This window comes from Dromaius novaehollandiae, chromosome 2 (genome assembly GCF_036370855.1).
Source record: "Dromaius novaehollandiae isolate bDroNov1 chromosome 2, bDroNov1.hap1, whole genome shotgun sequence".
Lineage (NCBI taxonomy): Eukaryota > Metazoa > Chordata > Aves > Casuariiformes > Dromaiidae > Dromaius > Dromaius novaehollandiae.
Window position 1 is genome coordinate 100907654 of NC_088099.1, and position 19170 is coordinate 100926823.

General features: G+C 40.7%; 1 non-coding gene across 1 annotated transcript; it reads right to left on the reverse strand.

The window, feature by feature from the left end:
- Positions 1–401: 401 nt before the first annotated feature.
- LOC112985847 (uncharacterized) lies at positions 402–19140 on the reverse strand. Its single transcript, XR_010387837.1, has 3 exons — positions 18653–19140; positions 3417–3503; positions 402–2464 (listed from the first exon to the last, which is right to left on the reverse strand). It is a non-coding gene; the product is annotated as an uncharacterized LOC112985847 (transcript).
- Positions 19141–19170: the final 30 nt, after the last annotated feature.

A 19170-nucleotide genomic window follows, 5' to 3' on the forward strand; every position in this document is an offset into this window, starting at 1 on the left:
GTGGGAAATCCCACAATTCATGTACTCCATATAGAGCCTTCACATCTTATCAGCCACTTCTCAAAGGGTCTCTTTGCTGCAGATAACCTTTTCCTGACCAGGGTTCCTTAGTAGGACAGGAGCTTGTGGTGTGGCTGCCTGTGGTGTCTCTTGTAGCAAACTGAAATCTTTAGAGCAACCCATCCAAGCCATTTTACAAAGTAACTTCAGTAGAAAATATCAACATCTGCTCTCAGGCAAGGCAATGGAGAACAAAATCTCTGTACCCTGTGAATGCTGTTCATTTTCCAGTCTTTTAGAAAAAACAATCAAGTAGGAAAGTGAAATATGATGTTTTGTACCAGAATGCATCCAGTTTCCCAGGAGGAAACTGAAAGACAGGCACATGCAGGAGAGCACTCTAGAAGATTGTGCAGGCTTTTATTTTCCTTCCTCAGCAACATATCCTTTCCACAGACATGAAGATCATAGCACAAACCTTACTTACAGAAGAGCCACAGCTGGGGCCCTTCTCAGGGACTGAGAAGCATTTATTTTTAAAGCTCCTTCTACAGTCACAGCAGCAAGTCATCCAGGCTTGATGTGGTTCTAGCTCTTGCTTACACTGTAAACAAAGCTTTTCAAACTCTACCTGTTGCACAGATAGAAACACTGGTTTATTAGCCTTTCACAGACTCTTTGCACAGGTGAAAACAACTACACAGAAGGTGGGACAGTCTCAGACCTGCTGACTCCAGTGCAATACCCAGAAGGGAAGGGCAGCCCTGACCTCCCCCAGGTGCCCCCCAGCAGGCAGAGCGTCCTTGGCAATGGGCACAGGGGGGCAGGAAGAGATGCAGTCTTGCCAGATTTGCAATACAAAATGATTTCTCTTGCTGGAAGGGTCATTTATTATTATTAACAGTAATCATGACAGCTATTTATAAAACAGAGGAATTTTTTCACCCATCTTTGGAGCCTTCTTTAGTTCAGGATGTGTTTTTGTTTTTCAAAATTCAGTTGAGGTTTTGTTTTGTTTTCCAAACATCTCCAACCATCAACCCACCAATATTTAAGAATGTGAGAAAGGCCCTGTTGGATCAGGCCATGATCCCTGTAGCCCTGTGTTCTGTCTTCAAGGATGGCAGGAGGACATGTTTGGGGCAAGCTCACTAACCTGGCTCTGCCCGGTACTCATAATCATTACACTAGTGATGCTGGGAAATGCTTCCCTGCCTTCTCCTGTCATTATCCCATGAATCTGGGATCTGTCCATGAATTTCCCAATTAGCCTGTATGATCAGGTTCAAGAAAGCATCTTGATTATATTGAGCAGCAGCAAGCTCCAATTTTTCACTACCTGCTACATAAAGGAGTATACTTACTTTATCTATACTAGGGACACCTCAAAATCCAGTGCTTTAGCCACAAAAGTACCAGGTGTTTCCTAGATAAACCATTCCTTCTCTTGAATACCAGCACCTTAAAACAACATCCTTGGCCTATCCTGTCTTCTTCCCAGTACAAGAAGCATGTGCCAAACGCCTTCAGTGACACACACTCCTTCTCTTACCACATCCTCATCCCTTCCCAGGCTCACCCACTGTCTCTTACAATTATTTTTGAGGTAGCCTGCAGTCCCAGTGGAAATACTGATGGCCTGCTTATCTCCTCTAACATGAATGAGAAGGGTAATGGAGAGGGGAGAAAATCCAGTATAATTGCAGACACTGGGGTCACTTGGTGGATGGAGATGAAGAGGGAGAGGGTGTCTCTCCTATACAGCATGAAAGGGAAGTTGAAAGAATTGCTCCAGTTGCTATGGGAGCTTGATTTGGGGCTCATTTTCCTTGATGGGATGGATGGACTCCAGCCAATCTCAGGGTGGAGGCTGGACAGGAGCAAACGAAGCCCAGTCTGTCAACACACAGAGCAGGCTGCCTCCAATCCTTCCTCCTGCTGGTAGTATCTCAGAGGTGTCTTTGCACTATCAAGGCCCCAGAGGACGGGCAGCTGGTGGGGGCACATAGCAGCTGCAGCAGCCCAGGGAGCAGCTGCAGGCAGCAGCTGGCCAGGAGGTGATCTGCAGCTCTTTCTACAGGTGCTCTCCCATGCTGCAGGCAGGACTGCTGCTCCTGTGCCACACGGGACTCACAGGAGTTGTCTGCTATCAGGCAGAGCTGCAGCATAACAGAACCTGTGTCACCCCCCAATGCCTTCTAGGCAATTACAGCCAACCCACTTGCTCTTTTTAATCCTAACAATTTACCCTCAGTTATGACTTATACTGCCCAGATGAGTGCTAGAAGCTGTTAAAACAGCAGCAGCAACCCTCCAGATCCAAACAGCACATGAACGACTTCAGGGCAGCAGGACAAAGGAAGCCCGGCCTTTAACATCACCCTCCTGGGCAGATTCTTCTGTCTTCATGCAGCCAGGCTGAAGCCTTCCTTTCTTCTCCATCCACTTCCCCCTTATAGGAAACCTGCAGGAATGTAGCATCTTAGAGCTTGCTCTGATAGATAGATTGAAGCCTGAATACAAACATGCCCTCACAGCTGGGATAAGTCTAATTTCCCCAGCAAGCTACCCCAACGGGGGGGGGGGGGGGGGGGGGGGAGAATGTCAGCAGCTTTCTTCATGAAGTGCAAATGTTAGATTTGCTAATGCGGACTCCCCGTTACTCCTAGGTTATAGTGACAGGCTAAATAATGGGAAACCAGGTTTCTTCAAAGGCTTGTACAATAAAATGTTCCTTGCTTCTCCCTTAGCCTGAATACATATTGACCAGCAGAACAGTTTACTAATAAAGCACCCACTATATATCATTATCTCATTCCTCAAGAATTCCTGTCTTTAATGCAAAAAGTATTTAAGATAACTAATCACTTTCTGGCATCTCCTTCTGCCTTGGACAGCAACAGCAGTATCCATTACACAACCATTAAGACTTACACTGTGCCAATACGACATATGCTCTCTGCCCCCAGGTCTCTCAAAAGAGCTTCCCTGTAACTCCAATATTGAAGTGAGCTGATGATGACTGTTTGTTTTGGCAGCTGGAAAGCAGCTGCCCAGTAACCCACAGGGAAGCTCTGAGAACTTTTTCTCTCTTAGCAAGAGGATTATGGGCAAGTGAGAGCCAGGCTCATACCCTGCAAGGATTTGCACTTGCACTTCCGAGGCGACTTAAACTCCTAAAAACACATTGACAGCAAACACTAAGGAAGCTCCACAGCATTGGCCTGGATGGATGCTGGATACTTCCCCCTTCCCCCCCCCCCCCCCCCCCCCCGCAGTGTGGGCCCCTCTACCCACAAAGCTTGAGGGCACATGCCATCTAGTGGTGAAAAGCCAGGCCCAAAGCTCTGTTTTTACTGACCTTTGCTATTAAAATCCTCCAGAATTTCAGACAATCTGCACTGTGAACAACTCACCAGGTTTTCAAGAAGCCAGCCCAGGAATCAGTGTTTTCTCATATCCACACCTGTTATTTCAGTAATCAAGAGAAATGGGAGGACTTCCTGGAAAGAAGAACAAGGAAAAGCAAAATCAAGTCCACCCTCAATATTTGAATTAAAAGAAGTATAAAAGATAAGGCTGCAATAAATGTCATTGCTAATATTTAAATGTTACAATTGTTAGGTAAGCCTTGTGATTTAGGAAGAGGCTAAATACAGATTATACAGAAAGTCAGTAGAAGAACTGAGAATCATATTCACAAAGTGAAATTCCCAGTTCCCTGCTTTCTGCCCTTGCATATTTTCTCCCTCTCCTCCCCCCTTTCACTGCCGTGGAAAAATTATGAGTATCTTCCTACAAGAAAGTATCCTTACCAGTTTTTTGGGAATGTGCACCCCCCTCCGTTGATGCCAGAAATCAGTCAAATCAATTCCATTCCTGGAGAGGCCATGTAGGGCCAGGATCAAAAAAAAATCATAGTGGATGCATTGACATCTAGCCAAGAAACAAAGCTGGCTTTGGAGGTTTTATAAGCTCCAGGCAATTTAATTGATACTGCATACATGATGTGCCTGAGCTAATGGTATTCTTAGAGCAGTCTGTTCATGCCAACCTGCTCTGAGCACAGCCTCTCACAACTGCTCAGAACTACAGCACCACAGCAGGCCTCCTGCTTCTTCTAGGAAGTCTTCAACGTATGGTCTTGTGGGACTCCAAGGTAACAACTTTTTAGATTCTTGAAAATTGAAACCACTCACATAAGTGACCAGTGTATAAAAGAACATGTATTTTGATATATTCTACCATAGCATGGATGTTGCCTGACATTTTTAAACACAAAAAAGGCTAACAGCCAATCTTCTGGCATTTAGGCGATGATTCAACATACAGAGGCCATAACAACTTGAAAAAAGCAAGTTAGTTATCAAAAGGTTTTTGGTTAGATCCTTAACTGAGAAGAGGCAGGGCACTCTGCTAGAAAGACAAAGATTAATTGTAACAGGAAGAATATTCAGCATCAACACAGCAACAGTGGTCCAACCTAGCAAGAATAGTAGTAAGACTTGGTTCAAGCTAAAGCTAGTGCTATTTGTGAAGAAATTATTTGCTGATATGAGACTTTCAAATCCTGATACGAAGCATTCAAGCTCTCTAGCACAGAGAAAATTGATTTTACAGATAGCAAGCCACAGCAGGTTCGCATAGCGCAGACTTCTCCATAGAAAGCCAGAAGTTGTAACTGAGAGGAAAAAATCTGGCCCTTGACTTGTACAGAATACACAGACCCAGACGAGGGATTCAAAGAGAAGTATCCACCAGGCCACAGCTCCCTGATACAGGTCATGATTTCTTACCCAGATGAGGCCAAGTGCACTGACAGCATTCAGTAAGAGTCCAGGGGCAGTCCACACAAAGCATGCTAGAAGATGAGGGTACACTGCAGACAGTGCATATGCAACACTGACAGCAACCCCAAATTAACCACATTAAGCAGTTTTTCTTCCATTGATCTCAGGGTCTCTTTTTTTTTTTTTTTTTTTTTTTTAAACTAAAGTGAAAGATGAATTCATGTTATCCATATCTCCTGACTCTAAATTCTTCTCCCATCTTCCCTTCAAGCTCATGGATTTCCATAGCTGTATTTCCTCTTGCAGGTCCAAAGGTGACCTTATATCTTAAGTGCTCTCAAATATCAACACCAGTTGGTTCCTTCCTCTCCCCTCACTTTCAGGGACCTCATTTTACCTTCTATGTTCAGCTACCATCTCCAAAAAAGACTGTGATTGCCAAGTTTGTCTCTGCATTCCTGTAACTTGATTAAATGAAGTCAGAGGTTTGACTTTCTGCTATTCAGTGCATAATGCTGTTCTGCCTATCTACAGATCTTGCCAGTTGCTTTTGTCTGAAGCCCAAGTCCAGCACTGCTACTTGTTAGGATCAGATGTAGGCCTTTCTATTCCTTTTTACAGAGGCAGACTATGAAGTAGTCTGGAAAAAAAAAACAACCACTCTTCTATTCAGCTTTCAGAGATAACATTTTATTGATTAAAAATACCCACATAGATAGACACAAAACAGAGCCCCAATCTACACGGAGAATAAGGCTGATGCATATCTTTAAGGTTCAATATAAAACCCAACATATTTACACTACCAACTTCCAGTCTAATCTTAAGTAAAAATATTGATATAACTATAATTAAATTGATATAATTATAACCCAAGCAAGATGAAACAAGGTTTGTGTTTTACAGAGTTTATCGGTATTAATTGGTAAGGAGAGAAGAGAATCTCAAGGACAGCATGGGAGTACCTGTAGGGAAGCAGTATCAGTTAATGCTGCCTTTTGTGGAGCTTCTGACAGGGCAGTGTTACACAACAGTATCTTTATTCATCCTGCTGGGACAGATCACATAGTGCTTCCTTGTGATCAGTGTCAGAGTAGAAGAACAAGTATGTATTTTACAAGCATCAGCCAATCATTGATCATGACTGTCCCTCCATACACCTATCTACAACTGAAACTTTAATAAAGTCAAAAAACCCCACATACATAAAATACATAATGCCACAGCATGCTACTGTGTTCTATTAGTAGTCCATTTTTGCAAAGGGGAGAAGTAGGGCAAGATCAAAAGGCACACCAATAAAAGAATCTAGGACTCAACTTGTACATTTTACTCACAGACGCAGTCAGGGAGGAGGCACATTTTCTTCGCTGGTACAGCATCTTTGATTCCAGATTGAAAAGCCTTCTAAGTTACCAATAAGCATACTTTTAGGCAAGCTAAGTCAATAAACACCCTTAAAAGGGTCAAAAACAGAGTGGGGGGAGAAGGTTAATTGCTAAAAATAAGTGACAAATTTTAAAAGATAAGGCAGAAAAATATCTTTAATTGTTCTAAAGGAACATTAGTTAGTAAACTAACCTGGATTTTTAAGTTAAAGTCTTCTGTAGGTGTTATAATCAGCTAGAATCTGACTTTTGACAAGTCTTCTTGCATAGTGTTACACACTTAAATAAGAAAGCTTATTCTATAAGCAAGACCCCATTCAAACCTCCCTCCCAAAAAACACTCAGATGAAGTACTTATATCAAGTCTAGTTGCTTTATTTTTTTGTTATCTGTGCAGTCAGTTAGAACAGTTAACATGATGAAAAAAGACAACCACAGAAGCATTAGGTACAGTAACTTAACACTGAAGAGGCAAATGACCATATTGAACACATTCTTTATGCTGGTCATTTCCAAGCAAAACTGAAGTACATACACAGGTCTAGTTCAGTGTAAAACCTGATATTAAGCAGCAAGTTGCTCACAGACTGCAGCACAGTATATGGCATTTACTGCTAACAGCTACAGCAGCTGTGCTTAGTGGACAAACTGCATAGAGTTAGCCTCATGGGCTAACATTAAATCACCACGATAACAACCCTAGTGGCTCCCTAACAGGTATGAATTCTGAAATTTGGCAGGAACAGTTGTCTACACTCAATTTTTCACCATAATATATGTATTTTTCCAGTCTACTTTATGCATTTGTTCCAGCCTTCATGGCAGTAACCCTTTCAATCAACTGTCACACAGAACACATAATCACTGCTCAAAGCTACATGGCCCCTGCTGCAAAAGTGATATGAATGTAATTAAATTAAGAATCCAAAGTACATTCAGTAGAATGGCTGCAACAATAAGGCAATATATAGTTTAAAAAATAAACCCTGCTGAACAAAATCAACTGTGTAACCTGTTGCCTTCGTAAGTTTTCAGACTTGAATGAGTCAATTCAAACTTAAGTACTTAGCAACCAGTAACATTTCAGAAGTACATTGGTAAAAAAATATCCAAAAACGTAAGTATATTGGACTGCCAGCAATCATGAACTTGGTCTTATCACAAGTATACTTTCACACATACAGCCTCACTTCTACAAATTTGAACAAAGTGCCCTGTACAAAGATCTTTTTTTTTTTTTTACACTATGGACTAACAGGAAAAAAAAATACACTGACAGAAAATTATCAGTGTTACAAGATTCTTCCTAACCTCATAATAAGTCTTTGTTCTATTACTAGTAAGATCACAAATGTTATACAGTATGCAGATAGCATTATTGGCAACTACCTTACAGCAGCATTAACAAATATAGTGCCAGCTGTTTAAGACGACTGAAAATAACTTTGGGGAATGAAATGTACACCTACATATTGCAGGGAAGGGAGAAGGAAGCTGTTCAGCTAGAGCATGCGAGCTTCCCAGAGGTTTCACATCCATTAGTTTTAACCACCATCTTATTGCATATTTGATCGCTGTCAGCATTCAAACACACATGGAATTTTCTTCATTAACTTGCTCCAAAAATTTTATTCTTATACCTCAAGAGCTACCTTGGCTATATATGTATATTGCTGTAATTTTACTTTTCCTCACAGCTAGCAGAACTAGAAACTAGAAACTGAGTTAACTGTTACTTATCTCAGGTGGAGACTACAAGCATCAGCCTTTTGCAGTCTTTGGTGCACTTATATCTAGTTACCACTGAAGTGCAAGTGGAGTGTCAATATTCTACATCAGAACAAAACCCTTTCTTTGTAGGTCCAAATAAGCAATGCTCAAGAGAAAGATGCTCAGGATTTTTTTAAAAAGATGCTCCAGTACTTGATTAGCACTGCTGAGCTGAAAGTCTAATCATGTGACAAGACAGACATAATATCATTCATTTGACATTACATTGTGCAGAGCAAACAACTGAAAGCAGCAGTGAAAATAATCTGAATGCTTTTGATCAGTTTGAATAGACAAATTTTACTACTTTGGAAGTGTAAATAGGCATTTCTGTCAGCAGAAAGACTAGAGGAAGGAGACTATTTCTACATGTGCTATGCACATATCCTTTAAACACTGTCTAATCATGCTTGAAAATGTAACCTTGTAATACAAAGCATGTTTATACATACATGCTGGTAAACAAAGACTTTTAGAGTCCCAAGAAAGGGCAGGGCAGATCTTACATACTTTAATACTGAAGCATCCAAATTTTTTATTAAGTGGACAAGATCTTGTAAGTTCCCAATAGCTTTTAAACAGTATTCACAGATGACAAATTAAAACATAAAGGCACTAAGAAGAGTACTCTTTTCCCAGATAAACTTTTATCTGATCAAACAGCTAACTGTTGCTCAGTTTTAGTTGTGTGAATGAACCAAGCCACAAGTTCAGAAGTCATAGCCTTAAACTTCATAATGGCTGAAAGTACAAGACCACTTTTGTAGCCCTGTTAACAGAGTTCTTAAACACAGGGAATAATGAACCAAACATCACCACATCCTGAAGTGTTAAGAGAAATGTGAAGCTGTCCATGGAACAGATTTTGGGGTAGTTTCCCCTGCTCCCCCCCCAATACACACATCAGAGGTGGCACATGCACACTCCTCCTCTTTCCAAATCTCATGCATCAATCTCCAGAGTTGCTAGATAAACCAAACTGGAGATCTTAATTCTGAAGTACAAAGTAGACATAGCTATATAATTCATATTCTGAAAAAACAGGAGCAACTGCTTATTACTGATAAAAATCAGTAACACCTCTACCAAACATGAGGTACCAAATTCATTGCTATAACACTATCAAAGTGTTACAGTGGTGTCTACCAAGTTGGTCAGAATGCCTTAACTGGTTCCAGTAAAAAAGTTATCTGGTACCAAATACGTGATGTAAGAGTGTATAAAATGAGCTAGAGAAGCACTTAAAACTCAAAAGACAAAGATGACACTTCAGAACACTAAATGGTGAGTACTTAATCCAGGCTCCTTCCCCTCTCCAACGGAAGTTGGGCTAAAAGTAAAAGGTTCAGAAAGAACACACAGAAATCAGGCAGGACTGTTATCTGTAACCTTTTTCTGATGTCAAAACCAAGAAATCAGGCCTTATCACCCATTTTTTTTTTTAAGGAGATAAAACTCCACATCACATGCATTTGATATTGATTTTCCATATTTCATTTACACTTTTTATATAAAAAAGTAACTTAAGTCTCACTTTGGAACACTTTCTAACGCAGGATACTCTTTCAACAGTTATTCAAGTTCACATGCATTTACAGGGTTGAAGGAAAAAATATATATATCTTTATATATAGCTAAGGAAATAAAACTCAATTTCACAAGTTGTTGTGGTGCTGTAAAGTAAAAATAATTTATCAACCTTTTCAAATCTGAAACACTTACCACGTTTAGACTAATGCAAAGGCTAAGCCTATGGTCCAGAATGTGTTTTCATGTTTGCAGGGATGGAAGCTACAGCAGCTCAGCATTTTTCCTCCCCCCGACAGATTTTTCTGTCTAGTCCTTTCTTCCAGTACTCTAGGACTTGCTGTCAAAGCCCTCCCTGAACCTCTACTAACATACCATATATTTATAGTTCAGAAGTAAAGGTTCACACAGGTATTTATATGACCTTCTAAGTCAGTTTTCTGTAAGATCAAGCCACTGAATGACAGACAGTGCAGAGGTGCTTAACCATTCACAGTTAACCAGTAGTCCAAGGGAGTATTTTAAGTTGTTTCTTCTGCAGGTGCCCTTCGCTGGCGAGCAGATTTCTGTCTACCTCTCTGTGGTGAGGGTGAAGTCTCCTGTTCAGCTTCAGTCTCTGAAAACTCGTTGTCCCCCTGCTGGGACCCCGTATCACCTATCAATTCTCTCAGGAATTTGAATTTAGACAGAAACAATTGCCAGACCACATACCAGCCTGCAGGAGACAGAGAAAAGGCATTGTTCAGTTATGTCACAAACTGAAATTCACAATCAGTCAACCAGAAAAGTGAGCACAAACTTGATCAGCAGCACATCCATTAGTTACCCACCAACTCTCAACCCCAAAACACTCCCTCCTAATTCACACCCATTCCTTTCTACAGTTCTACAGGTACCAGCTCAGCTTGGTAAAGTCTGTCCTCATCCAGAGGCAAAAGTTTAAGCTCCTGAAAAAGACCTGAACATGTTCTGAATTATTCTGCCACAGCAAGCAGTAAGTGGGTGACTACAGTTGCACAGATACAGGTCTTAACTGGCAGGTATAACTACCTAAGTTCCTTTTCTTTGAAGCAAGGAAGCAGGATTCATTACACATGCATTTAAAAAAACAGTGGGATTTCTATCCTCATTATGAAAACACTCCATCCTACTGAAAATATTCAAAACCACCATGTTTTTAAAGTTTCATTACATAATCCCTGTGAAGCACACTTAGAGATCTTGAAATTAAAACTATGCTTTATTATATATACTATTCTAAAATTCACAAGATCTGTCTTTTACCATAATCCACTAGGAGATCATATCACCCATATTCAAGATATTCTCTCACCATATCAAAATCCCACTAAAGGAAAACTAACATTCTCTGGTAAATTTATGAAACTTCATTCAGTTCTGTTCCAGTGCTGAAATGCTTTAGGTTCCATAACTATGCAAATAAGTATTACGTTGAGTGTCACATTTCCTGAATCTCTTTAAAAATGCTTAAGATCCAGCTCCTCCCTCCTCTTCTAATTATGTGTTTCAAAAGACGGAGTCTAGACCTAACCGGCAAGTGTATCTGAGTCTAGACCTAACCGGCAAGTGTATCTGAGTCTAGACCTAACCCAGACTCTTCTTTTTAAGTGTCACTTATCTAAGCATTTAGATTGAGAGAAGCTGGAGTTTTTACCAAGGACTAATGACATACTTTTCCCTTTAGCTAGGCAGTCAGTTTCATAATCTATAAGATACAAGTGCAATGTGTTTCACAGACAACTAGGATTAAATTTAAACAGTGACCTAAAACCACATGCTATATAAACATCATTTGCAATATCAGAAACAGTCTGTCTTGCTTAGCACTATTGGTATTTCATTTTCTGTTCAGAGGATCTTGCTATTCAAGCCTACACTGCTGATCTAGGGAAATATAAAGTGCCTTATTTATGCTGAAATAGCAAAAACAAACCTCCCAGTTACACAGCTGCCAGCAGAAACAGCAAACTTCTAAGCATAAAGAACAGAAACGTATTAAGAAAGGGGAAGAAACACTAACAAGTGGCAATACATGCAATCACAGCACCACTAGTTTTCTTCCTCTTCTGGAATCTGAGTCATGCCAATACAAACAGGCAGTTGCTCAAGATGAAACAAGATCCCACCCTTCCCATCTGTCCCGCAATACTTTGTCCCGCAGACTTAACTTTCATAACCTCTCTCCTACCGAGGAGAGTTGGGAGAAAGCTTTTTTATGACAATCTATTATGACTTAATTCCTAAAACTTACACTAAATAATGCCCTTTTCTATTAAGGGATGATGAACCTTTAAAGATTTATCACCAAATTCAATCTGATGCCCTAAAAATACATTAGAAACCCCTGCATTAAAAAACCTCAGAGGCAGTCAGGTGTCTTTCTTTCATATCTCAAGGCAAAAATTGAAAGAGCTACCACTCAATGGAAGCAGTTTTTAAAAAGTATTTCAGGTCTCTGAGATCTGTAGTATTTTGTGCATCTTAAAGACCATAAATCAACTCCCATTTTTCTCATGGCTTTAAACCTCATTAAAGAGCAATCAAATTTCCAAAAGCCAAGCTCATTTCTAGGCCACCTAGGAAAGAAGATGCAAAAGATAAATACCAAATGAAAACAGGAAAAAAAAAATCACAGGAAAATGAGATCTTAGCAGACTATTACAAGCATTAAGAAGTGTTTTCTTCAACTCTTAGCTCTTTGTTGGGCAGGACAAAATTTGGGACACTATTTGGAAGCACCTGAAAAACATGCAGTATGTTCTACAAAGTCTAGTTAAGGATATACACATGGCAAAAACCCCTCATCAAAATTTGTTTTTAATCCTAAAGTGCTTAAAGTGAATTTATGCAAAACAGATGCCACATTACTCCCAGAGAACACCACAGAAAAAGAAAGGCCAAAATATTTAGCCTTCCAGAATAATAGTATAGGAAGCTTTAGAGAAGCATGACCTGAATATATCTGGTATAAATAAATCCTCCAGTGAGAGAGGTATTCTAACTTTTGCTAGGTAAAGCGCACCATATGCTTTCTTCATCAAATGAAGCAAATGCAAATTGTGCCACTTAACATGGAAATTACAATTTAAAAAGAAATGTGAAAGAACATTTACAGTTCATTCTCAGATATTCTAAGAAAAGTAGGGTTTTTTGTTTAAGATTTCAGTTAGAATACAGTGGTCTGAATAGCCAAAGTACCAAGTGCCATAAACAGATTTCAAAGTTCTCTAGCTCAAGAAAACAATCAAGACAACAGCAGATAACCAGCCAATGTGACTGCTTAGAGCCAACATTAAACAACCAGACCTGTGACAAGAGACAAGTAAAATGAACCACCATACAGTGCATTATAAACAAAGTTACAGGAAGTTTATTCAATGACAGTTGGAAGGACAATCCATTGCTAATGTTTCCATGTCTTTTCTGAACTGCTTCCCAATATTGTTTTCCCTAAAGGCACTCCCCGCCACACAGCCCCTGTCTGATTCTACATGAAAGACTATCTCGAGACTACATCAGACAGAGACTTTTAGGTCCATAAAGTCTTCTTTCAGCTGCTCCAGTTATAGTGCAGGCTTGGATGGATTAAAAAAATCCCCAAAACACACCTGTTTAAGTTAATAGTACCTCTTCAGCTGAGACTCCCTGTTACCTTACAGCTACTAAACATTTAAGAAACACCTTGGAAATAACCAGACTACTAAAGAACTGAAACAAGTTATTCCAGAGAAGAGTTTATATCGCTGCTGGAGAGAGCCTAACTACATCAGGAAAACAAAGCCTGGAGACAGATTCAAGGTGCTGACTTATGTCTAAATCAAATGACAATGTGTTTTCTATCTACTAATTTTCCAGTCATTAAAAACACTACAAAATGGTAACACAAGACATCATTCCACACTAAATAACTGCAGATCACAATAGCATATTTAAAAATAGCTTAGTACACAAAAAAGGAAAAACAGCATCTTTGCCTGCATCTCAACTTGGCTTTATGCATCTCAACTTGGCTCCACAATTACTTTGCTGTAGAGCTCATGCTGAACAAGTAATTCACATCACCAGCTTCTGTCCAAAATGCTTTCAGTTTGTTCAAACTACATTCTCAAAGAAATTCTGATGGTTTAACTTCATCACACACAAAATGTTTGATTTGAATCAGTTCTTAAGTGCTTATTACTTATTTTCTTCCTCCATTTGATTTATTTTTTTCAAGTCATTCCTAGCTTGATTAAACCTGTGGCAGTCAAATGGTACAGCCACAATGCACCTTAAGCAAAAAAAAGCAGGGATGATATGCCAGACTAATTTCTCCTCTAATCTGTGGAAGCTGCTCTCAAAGGGGCAAGCCAGGTCAACAGTACATCATCCTGATGCAAAACAGGGGTTCCAGCTCTTGGCTGCAGCAGAGATCTGAATCCAGGGACCAGGAACATAGCTTATCACAAAGAGACAGTATTTTGCATTTAAGCAAAGTAGCAGCTCCCAGCCTCCACAGAGTTTAGTACTCAATAAAAGCTGGGAGACACTGTCTCATTTAAAATGCCACAGCTAGATGCCATCCAAAGACTTTTAAGCCACCTTCAGCACTGTGCCATCAGTATGTCAGCCCCCGCCGTAAATCGTGATACAATGTGATGCAAATCGTGAAGATGTGACCATGAGTCAGTCTCATTTACTGACTCAGAAGTACATATCATCTATGTCTTATCATGATGTTATGCTACAAAGATTTTATGATTTGACCAGGTTTTACAAAAGCTACCTTTTCTGTTGCTTCTTTCACCTAGTTCTTTGTAAAGGGGAAAGAAACAATCTGGTTATAATAGGTTAATCCCCCTCAAAAAGTGAAGGGCAGAAGTTTCAGGGTCCATACACCCCATCTTACACCAGCTTGTAAGCATAATCTAAAAGTGGGAGGGTTATCTGTATTGGAGCCTCCTATTGGATTCTCCTATTTGAATCAGGAAGACCACCAAAAAAAAAGCCCCAAGAGTAACATGGAACACAGGGGATAAAATAACCTGAAGTTTATTCTGTGAAATGCAAATCAAACCAAGAAAGGAAGGAAGGTGGTGTGGTAACAGCACAAGATTGTCTTGGAGAGCTGCGCTCTATTTCTCTCTAGTATTGACTTCATGTGCAGTCTTGCAAAGTCATTTTACCTCTGTGGCCCTACTGATTTGAAAATAGGTTGCTACCATGCAACATGCTGAAGACTAGTTTAGGATTGTGGTATTACCAAATAGCACTCAAATACAACAATGTCCATCACAGAAAGTTTTATGGATCTATAGAAGAGGGGAAGAAAAGAGTTGGAAGGAGCATAGAGCTCAGAATGCTGGCCTGAGATTTGGAACAAGGTTTCATGTTGAACTTTGTGGGGTATCATCTGTGACCACAGACAAGTCACTTCAATGCCATGCCATTTTTAGGATGAAAATAATCTCACTGCCTCAGCAGAGCTCTGCTATGGAGAAGACCCAGAGTAATGAAAGCATACACTACGCAGATACTGCAATAACAAAATACATCACGTTATGTGTTGCTTGGTTCTGCATTGCTCCTTAAACCTGGTCCTGTCTGATGCAACTTTTTACCACATGCAGTGATTATTTCAGACTTGACTGATAGCAAGTTAACTCCTACCTCCCATTTGCATTAGGTATCAAAGAAAAGAGTTCAGGTTCAAAGAAAACACTATTTTCTCTTTATTGCTAATCTAATCAGGCAAGCCTTTCCTTGCCTTTGAAATATTTGAGTCATTCATTTAACACAGTTACAAAATTATTTAAGTAAACTTTAAAGAAAAGTTAAGGTAGAATGGCTCAGATTTTATCCATCTGCAACTGAATTCAGACTCATTAAGCAAACCATACACTTTTTTCACCACTAGTTCTGGCACAACTTTGTTTTTAAGTTCATATATGTCAAACCACACTTCACTAGCATCTCTTGCCAAATGATAGGAACACTTATCTGTTCGAGAGAAAGCACTCTTCTGCAATTGCATACAGCTTAATGCAGTACTACACCAAAAAATAAAACAAATACAGTGGTAAGTAGTCCTAGAGTTCACCTTGGATGGTATTTTATCACATCTCCTTGACTATGCATGAATTCCTACCATCTGCACAGGAACATGGAATACATGGTAGAAGGAATATGAGGTCACCTCAAGAAAAACCACAGAGACTGTCAGAAAAGACGGGGGAAAAAGTGGAAGCAAGTTACCTTAGTCCTACTTCTAAAAGGGCAACTGAAAAATAGCTATATTTGTAGTCTCTCAATAGTTTCTATGTCAGATGTGCTCAGTTTACCAACAGAGGTTTCGTTTCATTAGCTGCAAGCTTTCAGTGCTTACTAACAAATTCAAATTAACAACAAAAGTAGCAATTGCAAACACCCTGAAGTGCTTAAAGGAAAGCAATCAGGTCACTTACTCAAAGGATTTTTATAGAAATAAATACCTAATTCAGGCCTAAATACAAATCTACTTTCTACATATGGCTGAAGATTAAAATGGTCCAAATGTCTAATTTTGATAGAGTCGACATTTTGAATTTTACACCTTTGCTTTAAAAGAATGATAAGAATTACATTTCTTTCTCATTATTGCAGTTTTCATTGCACTTATTAAATCATATTTGTGATAAGCAACCAAAAGTCACATGATCCTAGGATATCTCCTGGATTTTTCAGTCTACTGTTCTTGGCAAGCATTCACACCATCAGTCCTTTTATAAGCCACTCAAAAACCAACTTACAGCTCTTTAGGCTCTTGACCCTGTAAAGTCCCTTTTGTAAGGCTGTTTCAGCAGTTCTCTTATCAGATGACTAAAATAGTCTTATCAAATTAAGTTTATTCAAACTTATATCCAGGCATTCTTGTGTCAGCTTTGTCCATGAACTTGTATGTCTCACTGGCTGGCATTTATACATATCCACAGGGAGCACTTGAGAAGACTAATAAGCTGTAAAGAACAATGATTCATATGCAAGAAGGTGGATAAGAAACTGGCTATAGGAGGAACAAACAGATCTTTAGGTTGGAGGTAGCTTACTACTGAATTTCTCTAGTAGTGGTCTTAACACTGACTTCCTTGAATATTTTCCATCATACACAAGTACTAACAAATACTATATGAAAAAATACAAAATCCTGTAAGTCTTAATCAAAGGCCGTAGAGTTACTTCTAACTGGATAACAGTTACAACTTTCTCCTCCCTACCAAAACAATGGAGATATCAGCTCCCTGTGCTTCCCCCCACACCATACTTTTTGATCTAGATAACTTTTTAGCAATCATTTTATAAGCTGTTTAAATTAAGATACAGATGAAAGATTCAAAGCAAAGTGCTCATTGAATCTAAGTTTATTGTACAATACAGAACTCCAAACTGCTAAGCATTAATGAACCCCTTTTAGTGGTTTATAAACTACTTTTGCTATCTTTAAGCAAGCACTAGAGAGGTTTAAGTTACCAAGCAAAGTTAATGAGATCCTTCAACATATCCCATCATTTGTTACATCCAGAAAAATAAGCAAGGAGGCCAGGTTTCTGATTTTGAAAACATTGTAAAGTCATTCTACTCTCTCAGCATTACTTTCATGAGAAGCTCTAATTAAAGAGCATATACTCTGAGAGCATAAAAAACCCAAGCAAGTACCACATAACACCTTCAAGAACCAGAAAATAGCCAGACAGTTCCTGAACACAAAGGCCAGAGTGAAAAACACCTTGGTGGAATTTTTCTTTCATGAAAGAAAAAAGTGAATAAAGGTCTGGCATTCAAAACATTCTCTGTTAATGAGATTGCAATTTAATTCCACATTGTGTAAAAAAGTTCTCCCTCCTTTTGTTTTGTTGCCTGATTATTAGATTTGGTGTACTTCAATTCCTCTGTTACAATGAAACTGAACAATCATTCCCTGGCTCATCCTGTCTTCTCTACTCAGTTTTATAACTATAACCTTCCTCCAGTCATCTATTTTCCAGACCAGGCACACATGTCTAACCTATTTTGTATCTCTTCTTACAGGCATTACATAGCTCTTGCCATCCTATTTAACATAGTAAGAAATAGATTTTTTTAAAAATAAGATAATAGGAATACACTGTTTGAGACATAAGCATATCATAGATCGATCCCTGAAGCAATGTAATAACATTTTCTATCAAACTTCTAATGCTTGATTTGACTGTTTGGTTGTTACAAAGCATTGGATGGATACTTTAGAGAAACATTCACAGTGACTTCAACTTATACTTCCTTCAGGATACCAACAGGTCAGATCCCATTATTGTGCGTGCATATTTCACATTTTCTCTTGTATGCCTTACTCCCACATGCTAAAAACACTGGATCTCACCTGCCATTTTATTTTGCAGTCCCTTGATACTGCAAGATCTTTCTGCAATGCTCTGCAGTTTTGACCATGACTAACAATTTTCCCTAAGTCATAGATTTCTTCTTTTTGTCTCCCTGCTTTCCCAGGTCATTTATAGAACCACCCAGGATCTGTTTTTTATCTCACAAATCTTTCACCAAAAGCTACAGCACAGTTTGAGTTTGGTCTTTTTTGTGGACTCCAAGTTCACCATATTGATCACAATCACCCACATTTACTGTGCTGCTGATTCCTTCCAAGAACTCTGACAGACAGGTAAGTTGTGTCTACCATTCACATAACCCTGCTCCACATTTAAAAAAGGGAAAAGGTCTTGAGAGCTTTTCTTTATGCGACTCCAAGCACTGCTCTAAATCTACCCTAGCAAACTAAAACCAAAAGCGTTGCCGAGGGGTAATCAGGAGGAAGTTACTTCTTCCGTTCACAGGCATGTCAAACCCGGGTAGCAGCCGCACAGAGTGACTACTCAGCAGCGCGTTCACCAAAAAGGCGGTCAGCTTCGCACTGCTCTCCGAATTAAGCTCTGGAAGCATTTCAAGTATCAAAAATACTTGGAAACAAAGAGAAGGCGGCGCTGTGAACGGCACACGCTCCCACACACCCCAGGGCACCGTGCCCTATCCTTTCCTTCCCTTGAGTCAATCCGAGCGCGGAAGCGGAGAGCAACCCCCAGACACAGAGAGCAGGGAGGGGGACACGCCGGGCGAGCCCTGACCCACCGCCGGGGAAGGGGCCGGACTCACCGCAGAGCATGAACAGCAGCACGCAGGCCAGGGTGGCCACGATCACCAGCAAGGTCAGCCCGATGCTCTGCCACATGATGCCGGGCGCCTTCCCCCGCCGCCGGGCGCGGCGGCTTCCTCCGAGGGCGCTTGTCCTCCGCGGGCAGCGCCGGGCCCCCGCCGGCTGTCACGGCCCGCTCACCGCGGCGGGGCCCGGCTCAGCGGGGACGGCCCCCCCGGCGGGTCGCTCCGCGCCGGGCCCGGCCCCTCGGGCGCTGCGGGGACGGGCCCGTTGAGCCGGCCGTTAGGGGGAAAGGGCCACACCTCACATGGCTGCCCGCCACCCGGCGGCTGCGGAAGGGAAGCGGCGGGGAGCAAGGCCGGACGGTACGGCGCCGGCCGCTCTTAACAACCGGCGCGCGGAGCGACGGCAGCGAGACAGCGGGGGGAGCGGCCGGGCTTTTAAGTGCGTCACGGTGACGCCAGGCGACGCGCGGCGCATGCTGGGAGCCGCAGTTTGGTTCCCGCCTCAGCGGCAG